Here is a 19798-nt window from a genome sequence, read left to right on the forward strand (position 1 = left end):
TGACTTTCAAAGTATACACTTTTGACTGCAAGCTCTTATGAACATATTCGAAGCACGTTCGCTACTACTGCTTTGTGATTCTCCTTTTGCATCACATTAGGGCACCACTATTATGACAAAAATTACAATTGTTGATTATTATTAATATATTTATATATTTTTTCGATTATTATTTCCCTTGAAATTGTAATTGTCATTATTTTGATTAAAGGAACATGTCACCCAAAAAGTATAATTCAATCATCATTTACTCACACTTATCTCATCACAAACTTGTATGCCTTTTTTCTTCTGTGGAAAACAAATATATTTTAATGGAGATCTGGTGTCTGTTTGTCCATACAATGCCAGTGAGTGGTGACCAATTTGGTGCTAGTCTTGTAATCAAGCTTGAAATCACGAATGCCAAGGAGAATTGTAATGTCAAGATGTACAGCGAAAAGGAGTTAATTTTGGTCTGTTCACACCCAAAACTGATTAGATTTCTTCAGAAGACATTGATTAAACCACTGGAGTCTTATGGATTACCTTTATGCTGCCTTTATGTCCTTTTTGGAGCTACTTGCATTGAATGGAATTTAAATATTGCAATACTTTGAAATCTTGTTTTCCCTTCCCAACCTCACTTAACCACATAATGTTTTCCCATGGAAATTAACATGTGATGCATTTAAAAACCCATCAACAAAAGTACAGTCAATTTTATTCTGTAGTAATAGCAAAAGCACCGGTTGTCATTGTGAATGCCATAGCCTGTTACAGTTTGTATTCTAGATTATGCTTTTTGTCTGTCAAAACCTGCTTGGCTCAAGAGAGGCTCATTGTCTTTTTTTGGCCAGTAAAGACAGAAATAATCTCCAAGCAACCAATGAAACCTTAACTGAACCAGTCGAGTAAAACATACAGTTCTTTATTGCAAGTATTTATGTGGAAGCCACACCAGATAACCGTTACGAGGTTACAAGAATTCAAGACAGGAAACCATGCAGGTTTGAGTTTTGGCAGGGTTTTTCACACCTGCCTCGGGCGTGCACATGTTTACCAATAACTTTTATCTCACATCATCACAATATCATGCTGTCAACAAGCCAGGATCATTGTCATTTATTAATTTCAAGGAAACACTGTGATAGAAATGAGCACTGAGGAAACGAATCTACAGCAATACCAAATGCAAAGCTTTAGTGAAAAAAGGCCAGGACACGGACACATGGGAATGGATATTGGGAGTAAGTCATAAGCTGCAATAGCAGGATGTGTGGCTGGGTGGACTGACCCTGACCCATTTCAACCCCACCATGTCCTCTTGTCCTACCACAAGCAAGATGCTGCCCAGAGAGCAGGTCTAATGTCTTGGTTTAGGGTGGGCCTCTGGAGTTGAGTTTTGCTATTGTATAGTATTCTGAAAATTGTTTGCTTGCTTTGTTTCTTAAGGGAAATTTGTCAAAATATTTAAAGATTTAAATAAGCCTAAGTCTTGGTTCTAATGCAGTGCACACTAACGCCAAGGCGCTGTACTGTTGTTTGCTAACAGACGTTACTACTCAACTGACTTTCGGCCTCTTTGAGCAGCCTGTGTGAACGCCCCTTAATAGTGACTCTGTTTGACTGATAGTCAAATGGTTCAGAGTTGTAGGTATGTAGATGTCTAGAGATACTTTAAAAAAAGTGCCTTTACCTTCTGCCATAACTGTCAGTGATTGTTATTGTCATGGGAGTATTGTGTATCTACTGATTGGACAAAAATTTGTCTAGTGACAATTCGGTTTCTATTGGCTGTGATTTCAATTCAGCCAAATCAGATCGCTCGGTTTAACTGTACTCTAGTAGTTAATGACAGTTCACATCTGAGTCAGCCCAGCTAGAGTGCTAGAAAACAAGTCTTGTTGAAAACAATTCCTGTCTTTGGCTAGTCTCACCATGTTTAGCTAGTTCCTGTCTTTGCATAGTCTCACCATGTTTAGCTAGGTGAGAGGAATATGGAGATTGAAGCTTGAAACAGAGCTTTGAACTGCATTATCTATCAAAATTTTTCTGTTGTCATTAGCAATGTGTGGTGCAGCTTTCTTCCCCCATTCTAAACCATCCCCTGCATATTGCCTTCACTGAAACCCCCTTCATCCATACCCCTGCCCCCTATCCTCCCATATAAATTGCCAGCATAATCAGACAGAGAGCAGCAATGGAACAATCAATGTGTGCAGCTTGGAAAGGGTGGGGCAGTGGGCGCTGGCGGTGGCGAGAGGGTGGAGGAGGTGACGGGTAGGTGACAGGCGGTTAGGTCTATGTTTGAGTGAAAGAGGAAAATACGTGCTTGAAATAGTGTATACAGGGATAAAGATATAACTTTAACTTTTCACCTACACTCTCAAGTTTACCATGCACGTTGTTTTCCTATGTAAACAAGTGCTAGACGGACATATTTATCCATACACCGCGTCGCACTGTTTTTGTTTCATTACTCATAAAGATATACAATGGTCTTCAAATGCTTGGTCTAAGAATGCCACATGCATCAAAACCTGTAAAGGCCCAGGTATACTTAGTTTGCATGTTCCAGATCAGCTCACACCTGGTTGACCGCATTGTCCTTGTGAGTATACTCTTCTGACCGCGAGCGAATACAAATGTGTTTAACACATGCCCACTTCAACTTCTATGTGATACTCTTTTAGTACAGTCAATAGCCAGCGCACGTGTCAGCAACGTGCACAGCTAAGGACCACGTGCGCCGGTCAAGAAAATCTAGGTGGCGCGGTCAAGCAGCGCAGCTGTGCTGATGATGCAATTTGCTTCACACATACTGTGCACGGAGTTATCCGCAATGCAGACACCTGAAGTATACTTTTGTCCTTTAAGGTGCAAGTACAGTTTAGTGTCACAACACATTCCAGGATTGATCAGATTTGAGTTGCATGATGCCCCACAGCATCCATGCTCTTTTAAGACCTTGGAACTGCCAGATTTGAAACGTGTACATTAAAGCAGAGATTAGCATGCCTTTGATGAGCCTCATGAGCTGCTATTCAAGACTATGGATTAAGATATTAATGTGTGTTAAGCAGTGTTAAGCACTGTTTTCTAACACTAAAGCCCTGAACATATAAATCCTCTGTATACCAATTATCCATTATACACCACCATCACCACCACTATACTTAAAATGCAGAAGATGAAAAAATGTGCATCACGTACACAGTGCGCAAGATGTATTTGTACTCTGGAAAAAAAAGTATATTTGACCTTATTTCTTGCTGTGCCGATAGCAAATGAGTGTACTATATATGTGTGTGTGTGTTTATACTATATATAAAATGTAAGGTGCCATTGTATATGTTGATTTTAACATGCTTTGATTCATAATGCATGGACATCCTCTCTTGCTCCCCCAGCATGCCTCTCTCTCAGCCAGTCGTTCAGAGAAGGGCTCGGGATGGTCAAGTCGAACGCTGGGTGCCCGTTGTCGGAATTCCATCGCCTCTTGCTCAGATGAACAGCCTCACATCGGCAACTACAGACTGCTCAAGACCATAGGCAAGGGCAATTTCGCCAAAGTGAAATTGGCACGCCATATCTTGACTGGCAGGGAGGTAAGACTAGCACATATATGAAAATGCTGTGGTAAAAAACAGGTTGGAAATAATTATAGATGCCCAAGAAAGAGTGAAAGCCTCAGCTGATTGACTAACAGCTTGTAGGTATAGCTAATTTCTCATTCAAGTACTTCTACTTTGTCTCAGGCAGTGGCTCGTCACATGATGGCTTCCTCAATGTGTTGAAACATGTTAAAGTGCACACTCTCCTGTAGGGCTGTGCTCTACTTTTTTGGGGGCAGATGAAAAAATCCATAAATATGCTTGCAAAATTTTGTTACACTTTGACCAAGATCAATTATACCATCAACCTACTAAGGTGTGCACAGTTAGCATAATTTATCAGGTTCCTTTTATATGCAATTTATTTGTTAAGTCAATGTCTCAGCTGTATTCTGATGCTTTTTTAACTGTGATTCTGTCTTCTTAGGTTGCAATAAAAATAATTGACAAAACCCAACTCAACCCTACAAGTCTACAGAAGGTAAGAACTGGGTCATAACTGCTGTACTCATGTCAAGCTTGTCATCCTGATTACATCTTATGTCTACGTGCTTGAGGTAGAAGGTCAGATCAAGGAGCTTGTTTTGGTCAAATTGATTACAATAGATTGATTACAGCCTGTTTTGCAGTGGTCTGTAAAAACATGTCCTTTGACCTCTGATTTATCACTATTGTTTTGATGGATACTCCGAGATGGACTGTGCTTTGTTGTAATATCTTTAGAGCTGGCTGGGTTCCTTATCTGTTTGCCTTTTAATTTAGTTTGAAATCTGAAAAATTTTAAAGTATTCTGTTTCTTGTCTTCAAGTTAATTTCCAGCTAAATATATGAATTCGTTGGAAATTGCGAGGAAAGATGAGAAAAGCATTTCAAATAAGAAAAAGCTGTTGTTGAAATTCAGAGAATTGTTGGGAAAGTTATCATATTTTGCAGTTCTTGTTTCAGCTGAGTTGGCTCTGTGGAGATAACGTAATCCTTAAAGGTAAATACTACACCTTTTTTGTGTATTTGCCCATGTTTTCTTTTTAGCTTATCTTTTGTCCTTTTTAACTTATCAGTTACTACTAAACCAAGAATAATGGTGTATTTATAGTGCAGGAGGTGTACTCTGCGTGACAAACCCTATTTTACTGAAAATATGTATGGACAAGTATGAATGCAAAAAGACTGCAATAAAAACAATGAATGCATTATAATCATAAATACAAGGAAACCAGTATACTGCTTTATTGGCACCTCCAGGATTTGTTTCTGTTTGTTGTTTGCACAGCTAGGCCTGAATAATGATTAGGATTTTTCCAAAGTTTTCAAAAGAAGGATAAATGCATTTCTGAAGTGCTAAAGATTCCTAACAACATATCAGGTTGATCATGTGATGGCAGACTTTAGGCATGAGATACATTTGCTGATAACAGTTTACGGATGTCTTGTTGTAAAAATCTGTGAAGTGATGTGTGTTGGCCTTGATTGGCCAAATGCTTTGGCTACTTCAGTATATTGGGCACCTCATATGGGGTGGGGCTGAAGGTGTCTTTGTTCTTTGCATCGGACACTGCAGCACAAATGCACGCCTGCTCACCTGTCAGCATTATTTTTCCTAGCACACCATCTCGTCCGACTCCCTTCCCAGAGCTCGTCCCTCTTGTACTCTCAGGAATTCTCTGCCTCTCCCTCTATTTCTTTATTATCATCTCTCTCTCGCTCTCTCTTTTACTGAACCCTGCTGATTACATTCAACTGTCCTTTCATTAGGATGACTAAACAGGGCAGGTGTGCTTATTATGAAAATTTTCAGTCCTACTGTTGGAGAATTGAGTTTGAAATAAATCACGGGATTAAATCACTAATGATATCTGGATGCCAAACTAGGCCCTTATGTCTATTTAATCTGGATGTTTAATTGATTTGTATCAATTCAATATAGTGAAAATATCTTGTTTTAGTAATATACAAATCATCCTTAGTTACAATGAATTAACTCATATGTACAACATCATTACATTTTATAGGTGTGAGACATTTTTACCACTATCCCAGCTTAATATGCAGAGACAACTGTAAGTTAGCCAGTCGTAGGTTGATTTCCCCCAAAAGTGTAAGAACTGTAGTTTTGTGGTGCTTTCGATATATTGTTCTTTTTGTATGAGCATCTCGACCAGCCCCACATAGTAACATTGGCTTAACCAATGGCAAGAGTTTAGGGTAGAACTATCTGTTTAGTCATTCGAGAGTGTTTGCAATTCTGCTTGGTCATGCAAGTGGCACAGAAGTTACAGACTTCACTTTTAACGTGTTTTGGCAAATGTAAAAATTGTATAATCCTGTCAGAAAAGTTTGACTTTTACAGTCATTTCTACATAAATTTCAAGGCTCAACTAGAAACATTCAAGACTAGAGGACAACCGACAGTGGATTTTGCAGAGACGAAAAACTAAGGTGGTGGAAAAGGCAGATAACTGATTAATTAGCCGTTTTTTATCGATTTAGAGAATGTAAAAAAAAAGTTTTGCACAGAAATTGAGGCAAAATGAATAAAATCACATATGCAGTTTGTTTTGCTACCAAAATCCCAATAATTACATGATAAAAATATTTAAGATTTGGGGCATAATGCCGGACTTTTAAATATTAACAAGCCTGAAATAGACTTATTATTATTTTATACACTTATTCAGAGACTCTTATTTTGAAATGGAGACTTTAAAAGCCAAATTAAGGTTTTTATAGCCTATATATTCAACAATGAAGGGTTTTGTGTGTATAATATATATATATATTTCACCAGATGTGGTTTAATGAGGAGTAAGGTTTATTATTATGCACTTCAAGTTGGAGACACAATGTATTTGCTGACAGTAGGGATGCAACTAACGCAAATTTTTATAATTGACTAATCTAGCGATTATTCGAGTGATTATTGCAACGATTAATCAATAGCTCTTAACCGACTATTCAGCTTGTGCCCCGACTTAAAAGGTTGTATTAAACATGCTTACTAACAATAAAAAGGACAAAATCATCTTTTAAAAATACCTCTTAATGACATTCACTGAATTAAAGTGGAAAAACGAATTGGATTTTTATTGCTTAATTAATAAAAACAATTCACTGCAAAATATCCTATTGTTATCAAGTGTTTTTGTCTTGTTTTCCATTTAAAATTGTCTAAAAATCCTTAAAACAAGATACATTTACTTGAGAAGCAACATATAAGATATTTAGACTTGCTTTAAGGTAATGTATCTTAAATATAAGTGTATTTTGATAAGTGTATTTTTCACTTGTTCATACTTCTGCCAGTGCAGTAAAGAAAAACTATATTATATTCAAGATTTTTGCTCTAAAAGCAAGTCTAAATATCTTATATGTTGCTTCTCAGGTAAATATATCTTGTTTTAAGGATTTTTTTATATTTTAAAATATTTCAATAAATTAAATATTATATTCAAAATTCTCAGCTAAAAAAAATGTCTTCTGCAGTATAGCTGCTAAAATAAATGTACATAAGGAGTTTTAGATATTTATATTAGAAAACAAACCAAAAAAGACAAATCAAAAAGAAATATTTTTTTGCATTGTATAATTTTCGACGTTGTCGATAATGTCAACTAATCGTTTCAGCCCTAGCTGACAGGATACATTTACATGTAGTCACCTTTTTAAAAAAAAAATTGCATGAAAACAGCATCAGAGGAACACAAAGCAATAAAAATGCAACTATCGACAGATTTGAGCAGATAAACGATAATTAAAAAATATTATCACCAATTGTTAATCAGTAAATAGTAGTTACCTCTGTTCAAGACTCCCATAATCTGCAATATTGAAAGAACCCTCATGTTATTCATTGATATTCACCGACATCTTTTGGGAGCCATGTCAAACAGACAAGCTCCCAACTTGCGGTGTCATGTTTAGTGAAAAACAAGAGGTTTTCTTAATCTGATGCAGCCACAGTGCTGGAGATCTGCCAGCAACCTCATTCTCCTCTTTTCCACCGATCTCCTCTGTTTAATCCCATTCAGACTCAGAGAGGGGTAGAGGGGTGGGGGGTGATTAGAGCACAATCAGCTGACCATGAACTTTCCCAGCAGCTGGATTTCAGTAAGGCCAGGACAGACATGGAATTTGCCTTTAATGGTGAGTGTGTGTGTGTGTGGTTTTGTGTGTATGAAAGGGTTGGGGTACATGATTGGGGTGGTGTGGGGCCCCATCATAAGAACTCGTGCTACTCTAATGGAAAAAAAAACCTTTGAGGAGAGCGGCAGTATTCACCATGGGTGAAGAAGGGTTGGGGGTTGGGTGTCCCTCATTCAAGTCCTTTGCATCCAGGAGCGGCGTTCCAGACAGACGAACAATGGGGGGAACTGAACCAAGAGGGGGTGGGGACCTCCAGTGGGGCCGTAGCACAGGAGCAGAGATCCTGAGAAAGCAAGCCAGTGTATAAGAAAAGCAAGGAGCATCTATAACATGATATGAGAAAGTGAATAGCCCTAAATCAGCATGGTTTGGCTGGCAAATGCATGTATGCGGTTATATATTTCATGGTATTGTTACGGTATTGTTGAATTTGTGGTGTTAATATAACGATGTGTAACTAGCGATTTAAAATTGGTGTATCGGAGAGAATGAAAGTAAATGAAATAATGTAAGAGGTAGAGACATCTCGCTGCTGGTTTCAGATGATTGTACTTCCTCTGTCCCATATAGACTGGAATATTTTAAGACTATGGTATACTTAATTTTTCTGCTTGCCTTTCCATTTTGTGCATGGTCGAGCACTCTTACCCAGCAGTACTTGTGATACTCTTTTAGCATTGTTAATGCCCGGCTCATGCGCCGACTTGGTACAAAGACATGGACTGTTTGTGCGTACTGTGCTGATGCCGAAATTTCCATCATGTACAGTGTTTGCTAAACTTCCATTAGCACAAAAAAACTGAATTAAACTTTGGCCTTTAATGTCAATATGAAACGACATTTGCAACCTGAATTACTTCCGTAACATGATGCATTTCCGAGTGAAGCAGAATATTCAACAAGAAAAAAAATGTGTTCAGGAATTACTTGGATCATGAAAAGGGGCCATTGCATAAGAGAATGAGTTTTTTTGAGGACTTTGTGAAGTCAGCCAAAAAGGCGTGGTGTCAAAGGTGGAGCAAGCTTTTGTATTTTATTATAGTTTACAAAGGCACTCCGATGAATTGTTCAAAATAAGGCCAGGAGCGTGTATTATGAAAGTAATAGGTGCAATTATGTTGATATTAGAAGAAATATAAATCCTTGTCAAACCAGAGCAGATTATAGCTCTTAAACTGCTTAAAGAACAGAGTACAAGAGGATGACATATTGAACTTGACATACTTAAGTCACGCCAGAGATTCATCGCCACCAAACGCTTCAAGATAATTTCTGATTAACTACAAATACACATGGCTTACTTATATAAGCTTTGTTAATTATGAGATTATCACTAGTTCAGGGCATGCAGAGTGTTGTGTATTTCCAGATTGTGTAGGGTTAGTCATAGACCTTATTCACATGTTATATTTTTGATGTGAATTAAAAAAAGGAGTCTGTGAGGAATAGACTTCAAGTCTCCTCCAATTGCATCCACTGTATAAAGCTGTATAAAGCTTGTAGATCACATTTAGTTTTCCTTTACTTATGTTTTCTTATGGAGTTTTTGTCAACTGAAATTTCTTGGAAAGATGTTTTTTTTTCCAGTGTTTTGTCAGCAGAGTGATCCAAAACACTTAAAAAAAAGCTCAACCCATTGAAGAGATATCTATCCCTCACAGCCTTGTTGTCATTCACATCAAAAATTAAAGATGTCACAATACTTTGATATATCGCATCTCACCCCCAAACCCCCCAATCTAGTAAGTTAAAGGTTTTCTCTCTGGAACTTCCTTTCCTGATGTTTGGCCCCCCAGAGGCAGCTTTGACTTTAACGTGCACAGATGAGACGATCTGCTTTGATCTCTGTGTGATCATCCCTCTCTCTCGCTCTCCTGCTCTCTCTCTCTCTCTCTGGGATACCGATCAATAGCAGGAAAACAGCATGGGCATAGGCCGATGCCTGGGAGCTATAGAGGTACTTTAAAATCCCACAGTTTGATTTGCAGTGCATTCTTTGGAAACATCACTCAGACATGTGAATGACCAACGGCAAATAGCTAACTAACATTTTGTTTGTTTGTCATGTTTCTCAATAGTTTTTTATTTTCACATCTGTATGGTACATTCTTTCAGGACTCAGCTGGCTGCACATGTGCACGTGCTTATGTGTGTATGTGTGTGTGGTATTGACAGAGGGTTAGAGCACTTAAGGTGAGAATGGGATTGTGTACAGGGAAGGACATGCTGCTCCGGTCATATGAGGATGCTATTATCTCACTTGACAATCATCCTGAAAGAACCATCCTAAAGAATACTTTGCGCGTCCACTTCCGCGCACAGAATGCATGATGTAAATTTTGTCATAATCCAGTCCGCGTGGCCTGGCCGTGCAATGGCAAGATTTTGCGACACTGTCATCGTCTCTGCGAGTCGTCGACGACGCATGCGCCGGCCATTGATTCTACTAAAAGAGTATCACAAAGAAGTTATAGTGGGCATGCATCAAACGTGTTCGTATTTGCTCGCGGTCAGAAGAGTATATTCAGAAAGGCAATGCAGTCAACCATGCATGAGTCGATCAAGTATACTTGGGCTTTAAGTCACCATTCACTTTCATTGTATGAGAAAAACATGCAAAATGAATGGTGACTGAGACTTACTTTCTGCCTAACATTTCCTTTAGTGTTCCAAGGAAGAAAGAATGTCATACAGGTTTGGAACAACATCAATAAATAAATTAAATAAATGATGACCAACTTTTCATTTTTTCATCACTTGAATTACAGAATTACGCAGCAGTGATTGGTGGCAGAGGATAATTCACATGCTAATATTGGTTGTCATAGCTATTATTTGATATCAGAAGTGTTGCGTGGGTGTTTTGTTCTCTTTCTCAGACATGCAAAAATGTCAAGCCTCAGATTTGCATAATTCACCCCCTCTTCACGGAGCAGTTGGAAATGGTATGGAAAGAGGAAGGTCTTGACAGATCTAGACGGAGATGAAAAATTATTCTATTCCCAATGGTGTATGGACAGGCACGATAGGCTGAAGTGTGACTGATTAGTCTGATAAGAGGGAAAGGCGGCTCTTTGACAATTCTGCTAAAAGATTGCCCACATGTAAATCATTACACCAGTTCTTATCCAGACATGATGTGACAAGCATTACAAGCTATCTCGTCCATTTAAATCTGAGTTTTTGTCCAAACCAGCCACAGCACATACCGAGTGATAGAAAATTATGTTGGCCGCTTCTTGCTTGGTTGCCGTTGCTTTGGGTAGCTCCACCCAGATTGAAATCTTATTTGTCCAAATTCCTGCTTTATATAACTTGACATACAGTAACTGTACTAAACATCATAGGCACGATCACTAATAAATAAGTAAAGGCATATGTTAGGTTGCTCTTTTGGCTGTTTTTGTCTGTGCGCCGCTTGAGCAGGCTTCCAGCACAAGGTTTGGATTAACTGTTGGGAGGCCTGCAGTGGGGTCAAGGTGAGGAGGTCCTGCACAGACACGTCGCTCTGGGCTCGACAAATGTTTGTGTCCATCACCACCCACACAGACCTCATTCACCCACGATACCAGCCAGAGGGAAACAATGAGCGAAAGAGAGCTTTATAAGCAGCTTTGTAAGCAAATCCCTCTTGCCAAAGGAAGAAAAAAGAAAACCACACGAGGAGGGAGCTCAAAGTTTGATTAAAGGAATAGTTCACCCAAAAATTTTAATTCTGTCATTATTTACTCACCCAAAAACAATTAATAGTCACTGTTCCTTGTAGGGCTGGGTGAAATGTAAAAAATATTTTACCGATTATTGGCTTAAAAAAATATTGCGATATACGATTATGTTGTCAACCCCCCTCCTGAGGGTCGTGAATATTTGTGCTTTATTAATTCTTCTTCAAAATTGTAATTCATTTCTTGAAATACGAAAAACAAACAAAAGATATTTTGAAATTGTACTTTGAACTAAACAAAAAAAAAAGCAATAAAATAACGAATCTCCAACATCTCCATTTGCAATCACACAAGCATCTGTCAACAACAACAGGTGAAAAATTACTAATTGCATACAGATTAAGAACTAAAAGCAATTATAAATGTAAAGATAATAATAATCATAATAATAAAGCCTAGGAAATTATCTTGTGTTCCCAAAATAATGCTGCCAAATGTGTGTTCTTATCGAATTTGTGTTTGTACTGCATTTTGGTAACGCAGTTAATGCTGCCCAAAGAAGAGAAAATAGAACTACATTTTATTTTCAAGGTGAACATGTCTTGTATTATTTTACGATTGAATCACTTTCGTCTTTGTTTCTTTAATACAAAGATATAAATGATCAAACCTACAGAGTTGCGTTCTCAATGCATGACAACCGCCTGGAAATAAAGCAAACTAAACTCACAGCACCTCCTGAGATGATCGGAGATCATTTGCAGCATTCTCATAGACAAAATTTTTCTTGCAAACAGTTTTCAGATTAATGAAACAGAAAAAAAGAGTGAAAACTCTTTACATGCGCTTGTTCCACGAGACAGGCCCTGGAAAAAATGGCACGTGAACTATTTCTATAATAAAGCCTGGAAGTTAGCTGAAATGAGAATGGAGGGGGATCAGCAATACAAATATGAGAGAATGTATAAACAGAGAACCTCTCAGCAGTAATGCTGTCTAAAGAGAGAGTGTGAGAGCTGAGCAGAGAGGGCAGAGGCAGGTTTCCCTCAGGTGCTGAGGGAGCGACCCAGTGCTGTCTGACTGAGGGGGTGAGATAAATCCCTGCCTTAATACCAGGTCACTATAGCAACGGTCGGTGACATGAGGCAAAAGTTTGGGAAATTAACGAGGAAATCCTGTGCGTGAGGAAGCGATTGAGAGATGCATAAGGAAAGGAGCGAGAGGGAGGGGCTGGATTATCTGATGATTGTCTTTAGGGCTCAGGTGAACAGCTGATGTGTTCGTCTCTGCAATTAAATTAGAGCCCGTCCCAGGGGGTGTGTGTGTGTGTGTGTGTGTGTGTGTGGTATTTTTACCCTAAGCCCTCATTTATTTCTGGCCCTGCTACAGAGATGCCGATAATCAGTTAGACCAATATTTTGTAAATTATCTTTACACATTTCCACCTAAACAGAAATTGTTTCTAAATATCAGGTTTACAGATAAAGTGAGACATAGCCCAAAACAAAGATAAGACACATTTTGTAAAGTCTTAGATTTTAATCTATTTTTAAATTCAGATTTGTATTAAGTGAAGTGGCTTATACAAGTGTTTATTGGAAAATATACTGTATATTTGTGTATAAACAATAATTATAAATCAGTTAAACATATTGGTGAAAGGACACTCAAGCAAAAATAATCTGTATTGTATCTGTCATTGTAAAAATCATAAAATATAGTAGTATACATGCGTTATAATAAATGTTTTGTTTTGCTGTGTTTCTGTTTTGTGCTCATTCTCTGTACAAAATGGATTAAAGAGTGGGTTCGTTTTTCTTTCTGTGTACAGTGACTGTGCTGCTGGCTCAGAGAAAAAAATCCAGAAAAACGCATGTCAAAAATGTTATATATTGAATTGCGTTTTAATGAGTGAAATAAGTATTCGACCCCCTCCGATATTTCTGGCTCCCAGGTGTGTTTTATATAGGTAACGAGCTGAGATTAGAAGCACACTCTTAAAGGGAGTGCTCCTAATCTCAGCTTGTTACCTGTATTAAAGACACCTGTTCACAGAAGCAATCAATCAATCAGATTCCAAACTCTCCACTATGGCCAAGACCAAAGAGCTGTCCAAGGATGTCAGGGACAAGATTGTAGATCAACACAAGGCTGCAATGGGCTACAAGACCATCGCCAAGCAGCTTGGTGAGAAGGTGACAACAGTTGGTGCGATTATTCGCAAATGGAAGAAACACAAAAGAACTGTCAATCTCCCTCAGTCTGGGACTGAAATCCTGCAGCGCCCGCAAGGTCCCCCTGTTCAAGAAAGCACATGTACAGGCCCGTCTGAAGTTTGCCAATGAACATCTGAATGATTCAGAGGAGAACTGGGTGAAAGTGTTGTGGTCAGATGAGACCAAAATCATTGTGGGTCGTGGATGGGTATTCCAGCATGACAATGACCCAAAACACACGGCCAAGGCAACAAAGGAGTGGCTCAAGAAGAAGCACATTAAGGTCCTGGAGTGGCCTAGCCAGTCTCCAGACCTTAATCCCATAGAAAATCTGTGGAGGGAGCTGAAGGTTCGAGTTGCCAAACGTCAGCCTCGAAACCTTATTGACTTGGAGAAGATCTGCAAAGAGGAGTGGGACAAAATCCCTCCTGAGATGTGTGCAAACCTGGTGGCCAACTACAAGAAACATCTGACCTCTGTGATTGCCAATAAGGGCTTTGCCACCAAGTACTAAGTCATGTTTTGCAGAGGGGTTGAATACTTATTTCCATCATTAAAATGCAATTCAATGTATAACATTTTTGACATGTGTTTTTCTGGATTTATTTGTTGTTAGTCTGTCTCTCACTGTTCAAATTACCCTACCATTAAAATTATAGACTGATCATTTCTTTGTCAGTGGGCAAACTTACAAAATCAGCAGAGGATGAAATACTTTTTTCCCTCATTGTATATGTATATGTGCATGTATATATTAATAAATATATATATATATATATATATATATATATATATATATATATATATATATATATATATATATATATATATATATATATAAAAACAAAAAGAGTTACCACAGGTTTCTTATAGAGAGTGACATTACATTTACCGTCTTTTCTCATCTGACTGTCATAATCCATCGCTCTCAGTTTTTAGTTTTTCTTAATTTAGAAAGTGGAAATATCTCTGCTCTGTTGTTCCTTACAATGCAAGTGAATGTTGGAGTCCAAAAAGCACATAAAGGCAGCATAATAGTAATCCATACAACTCCAGTTGCTAAATCCATGTCTTCAAAAGCGATACGATTTTTGAGGGTGATAAATGGATCATTATTTAGGTCCTTTTTAACTATAAATCTCAAACTTTGACCAACTCCGACCAGTAGGTGGCTGAATGTGAACGTGAAAGCCACTTCCACAACAGAATGTGGAAGTGAAAGAGTAGATTTACAGTAAAAAAGGACTTTAATATCGATCAGTTTCTGATTCAGAAACAATCAGAAACTGATCGATATTAAAGTCCTTTTTTACTGTAAATCTATACTTTCACTAAACTACTGGTGTTTTATGGATTACTTTTATATTGTCTCTATGTCCTTTTTGGACCTTCTCAAATCTGGCCACCATTCACTTGCATTGTATGGACCTACAGAGCTGAAATATTTTTTAAATATCTTCATTTGTCTTTAGCAGAAGAAAGAAAATAATTCACATTTGGGATGGCATGAGTAAATGATGAGAATTTTTATTTTTGGTTAAACTATCCCTTTAACACATAATCAACACAACCAAAATGTATGTATACTTTAAAGTAAAAGTAAAGATCGATCTTGGGATTTTAAGAAATCAATAAACGGGATAACGCAATTAATCGGAAAAAAAATCTGTATTTTTACCTAGTCCTACTTTTATTTCTATTTTTATTTTTTATGCTTGAACTAATAAGCAACCACTTAGCAAACATCTTAGTAAACACATTGGAACAAGCTAAAATCCCCTTAGAATACATTTGTCACAGAAAAAACAATGCCATAGCAACCATCCACAACACCCTCATGGTTAGTTTTGCACATGGAAGCACCACTTAGATTGTTTTTACTGGAAGATGTAAAAATCTTGTATGAGATGGTGTTTAATCATTTCTATAAGAATGACCTTTTGCACATAATTGCTCTATCAGTAATTCAAAAGAAGTGTTGGGTTTAATGCATTACTAAGTAATGAATTACTGTAATTAAATTACATTTTCTTTGAAAAAAGTTTAGTATGGGATTACTCTAAACTTTTCAGTAATTTAATTACGGTTACTTCTGATGTAATTGCATTAAATACTGTATAGACTATAGAACAATTCTATATAAAACAATAGTGAATTTAAAAACAAAATTTAACGTCTGCTGTTAAAATATATTGTAAGGGGGTTAGGATGGGAAAGGAGGGGGCGAGAACCGGCTTCATAATATAAATAATATTTAATTAAATAAAAAGTCACACAAACACATACAAGGCAGCTGCCCGTAATTCTCCCTCTCTCGAACTGTCGTCATCGGCCGCCTTTATCCCTCGCACGCCCCCATCAGGCCGATTGGGGACCGGGCGTGCATCATTCCAGCCCGGCCCTCCTCCTGGCATTGCCTCAAGCCGGGGAGCCCTGACATGACGTACACTGAGGTCAGGGCTTTGTGATGGCCGCCCCAATACTTTAACTTTGTTGTCCTTAAGTCATTTTGCCACAACTTTGGCGGTATGCTTGGGGTCATTGTCCATTTGGAAGACCCATTTGTTTAACTTTCTGGCTGATGTCTTGAGATTTTGCTTCAATATATCCACATAATTTTCCTTCCTTATGATGTCATCTATTTTGTGAAGTGCACCAGTCCCTCCTGCAGCAAAGCACCCCCACATACATGATGCTGCCACCCCCATGCTTCACGTTTGGGATGATGTTCTTTTGCTTGCAAGCCTCACCCTTTTTGCTCCAAACATAAAGATGGTCATTATGGCCAAACAGTTCAATGTTTGTTTCATTAGACCAGGGTAAATTTCTCCAGAAAGTAAGATCTTTGTCCCCATGTGTACTTGCAAACTGTAGTCTGGCTTTTTTATGGCAGTTTTGGAGTGTTGGCTCCTTCCTTGCTGATATAGGACTTGTTTTACTGTGGATATAGATACTTATCCACCTGATTCCTCCAGCATCTTCACAAGGTCCTTTGCTGTTGTTCAGGGATTGATTTGCACTTTTCACACCAAACTACTGTATGTTCGTCTCTAGGAATGCGTCTCCTTCCTGAGCGGTATGTTGACTGCGTGGTCCCATGGTGTTTATACTTGCGTACTGTTGTTTGTACAGATGAATGTGGTACCTTCAGGTGTATGTAAATTGCTCCCAAAGATGAACCATATTTGTGGAGGTCCACAACTTTTTTCCTGAGAACATGGCTGATTGTTTTTGATTTCCCCATGATGTCAAGCAAAGAGGCACTGAATTTGAAAGTAGGCCTTAAAATACATCCACAGGTACATCTCCTATTCAGTACATCCCATATCAGAAGCAAAATGTCTAAAGGCTTGACATCATTTTCGGGAAATTTTCAAGCTGCGTAAAGGCACTGCTGTAAACTTCTAACCCACTGGAATTGTGATATAATCAATTAAAAGTGAAACAATCTGTTTGTAAACAATTGTTGGGAAAATGACTAGTAGATGTAGATGCCAAAACTGTAATTTGCTAAAATGAAATCTGTGGAGTGGTTAAAATATTAGTTTTAATGACTTCAACCTAAGTGTATGTAAAATTCTGACTTCAGCTGTAAACATTGAAATCTGTCAATTTTACTTTGACAAACCGTAAATGTATATATTAAATGCTGCAGCATTTAAAACCTATTTGCGCTTGCTTTCACCACTATGCTGAGATCTCAAATCTAATTAACTTTGTTAGGCATCAGCAAATTCATTTTTCAAAATACTTGAGAGGCAAATCGATCATTATCTGTTATCTGGCGTGTGCCTGATGTAAATAAGGGGCAAACCTGCTCCAGTACCAGTTTTTTTCATAACAAATTATGCCCAAAGGAAAACGTATGTGTATGGAGAAGGAAAAACTCCTCAGGGAGGCTGTCAGTGAGCAGACAGTGAAGTGAACTTTCCTCAAATTTCTCTCTGCTCTTTAGAGAAGGTAAACATAAAGCATATGAGGTCATCTGTCATGTGTGCTACACATTCAGTGACACACATGTGAAAAAATGGCCTAGCAGTAGAGATAAAAATGCAAATATTTCGGTAATTAGCTCAGCAAAAAGCTCTTCCTCATTCTCATGCTCTGCTAGCGTTCGTGACATTTAATCAATCATTGTGTTTGTGATCATTGTGCTTTATTCTGTGCTGGAATGTAAACTTAACTATAAGTTCATATCAGTTGCTAGAGCTTTGTGTTGTGGTGCTTTTTGTCTATCCCTGATTTTGGCCCAGGGTTGAGAAAGTTAAACTGAACAGGACAGGCTCCTGAAATTAAAGTGGATGGTAAATGGAAAGGAACTGATGGGACACACACACAGTGACTGGCATTGAAGAAGAAAAAACAGGTGAAATCAAAACATGGTCTCTCTGCTTCTCACTCTCACTGCAGAGGAAAACTCTAACTCCCCCTAAAATTAAAATTCTGTCATAATTTACCCTAACAACGCAAGTTCTAGTGTGACCATGGATGCCACTGCAACACGCTTCTCTAATAGCACTCATAAATGTGCCACGAATGTCAAGATTTTGACTGAGTCGCATTGACTTTAAGGTTTAAAGTGAGGAACTATCCACTACCAAAAGACAGTACCAGTACATAATATTCATTAAATCATCTCCTTTTGTTTTCTGCATGAGAAATCAATTCATAAGGGTTTGGAACTGCAAATTATTGGGTGAACTATTGCTTTAAAACAAGAAAAGTCTGTTTTTTTACACAAGTAAATTTGTCTAGTTAAGGATGTTTAGATATTATTTCTGGAAAACAAGAGAAAATACAGATTTTTTTTTTTTTTTTTTTTTTTGCCTTTCTCCCAGGGTGACTGACTGCATTTTGTGAAAAATGAGCACTTCTGCATAGTCTTTCAGCCATTAGCATTTTTCATTTTCACTTTGTCACTTTTCGTTACTCTCTCTTTAACCTTTATATATATTGTTGTTCACAATTTCTCTTTTAGTCACACTCTCTTTTTCTTGGTCTCTTCGCCTCCCTGCTTTTGTCATACGTGGTCCTTGCAATTAAGTTCTGCTTTCAGAAGTAGGGTTCTCACACACCTTGTATATAGCATTCTTCATATTTAGGTTGGACTTTTTAACAAAGTAAATATAAAGGCAATTTCAAAAGGAAAAGATGGTAAAAACAAGCAAGAATTCTGGATGTGTGTGTGTGTACGTGTGTGTGTACGTGTGAGCGTGTATTTATCACTTTGTGGGGACCAAATGTCCCCATAAGGATAGTAAAACCCGAAATGTTTGACGTTGTGGGGACATTTTGTCGGTCCCCATGAGGAAAACAGCTTATAAATCATACTAAATTATGTTTTTTGAAAATGTAAAAATGCAGAAAGTTTTCTGTGAGGGTTAGGTTTAGGGGTAGGGTTAGGTTTAGGGGATAGAATATAAAGTTTGTACAGTATAAAAACCATTATGTCTATGGAAAGTCCCCATAAAACATGGAAACACAACATGTGTGTGTGTACGTGTGTGTGTGTGTGTGTGTGTGTGTGTGTGCACTAGTGAGCTAAATCTGTCAAAACATTCTTTTGGGTGACATTTGAAGATGTCCTTGTTTCATAAAAATGATTTCTAAAAATGCAATTGTATTTTTTTTCATGAAATGGGGTAGAGTTAGGGTGTGGGTGAGCATGTAGTTATTACAATTAGCTATTTATAAAAATAACTGTTTGCGAATCAACCTTTTACCACCAGACCATGATTCTCACCTGCAGATGCAATGAAGTAAAGCTCTAATGTTCTAGACAACAGAAAGAAGCATTGGTCACAACAAGGTCTTTTTTTGGCTTGATTCCTCTTCCATTCAATTTAACTGCTGTTAAAAAGGACACGCTGGTCACAGAGCAGACAGCACAATGGCTTGTGTCACAGGAAGTGTGTGGGCACTGTACTGGCAAAGATTTATCATGGGTTTCAGTGTAAATGGTATTTATGAATTTGCACAATTCCTGATTATCCATCTGTCTCTGCAGGCACAGTCATTCTATGCTCCTGATATGTTACTGATATAATTAGTGCAAGCATTTCTGACAGATTTTTTGATCAGAAATACCTTTATCGCTGAAGATAATCAATCATATTTGTCAAAGTGAACGATGCCTTCAAAGCTGTATTTCTGTGTCTTTCGTTTTAGTTTTTTCTAAGTA

The 19798-nt window shown here is 37.9% G+C and overlaps 1 pseudogene; it reads left to right on the forward strand.

Moving 5' to 3' along the window:
• Nucleotides 1–19798, forward strand: part of LOC127631755 (MAP/microtubule affinity-regulating kinase 4-like) — a 52500-nt pseudogene that overhangs the window by 10055 nt on the left and 22647 nt on the right.

The sequence above is a fragment of the Xyrauchen texanus genome, chromosome 38, assembly GCF_025860055.1.
Source record: "Xyrauchen texanus isolate HMW12.3.18 chromosome 38, RBS_HiC_50CHRs, whole genome shotgun sequence".
Taxonomy (NCBI): domain Eukaryota; kingdom Metazoa; phylum Chordata; class Actinopteri; order Cypriniformes; family Catostomidae; genus Xyrauchen; species Xyrauchen texanus.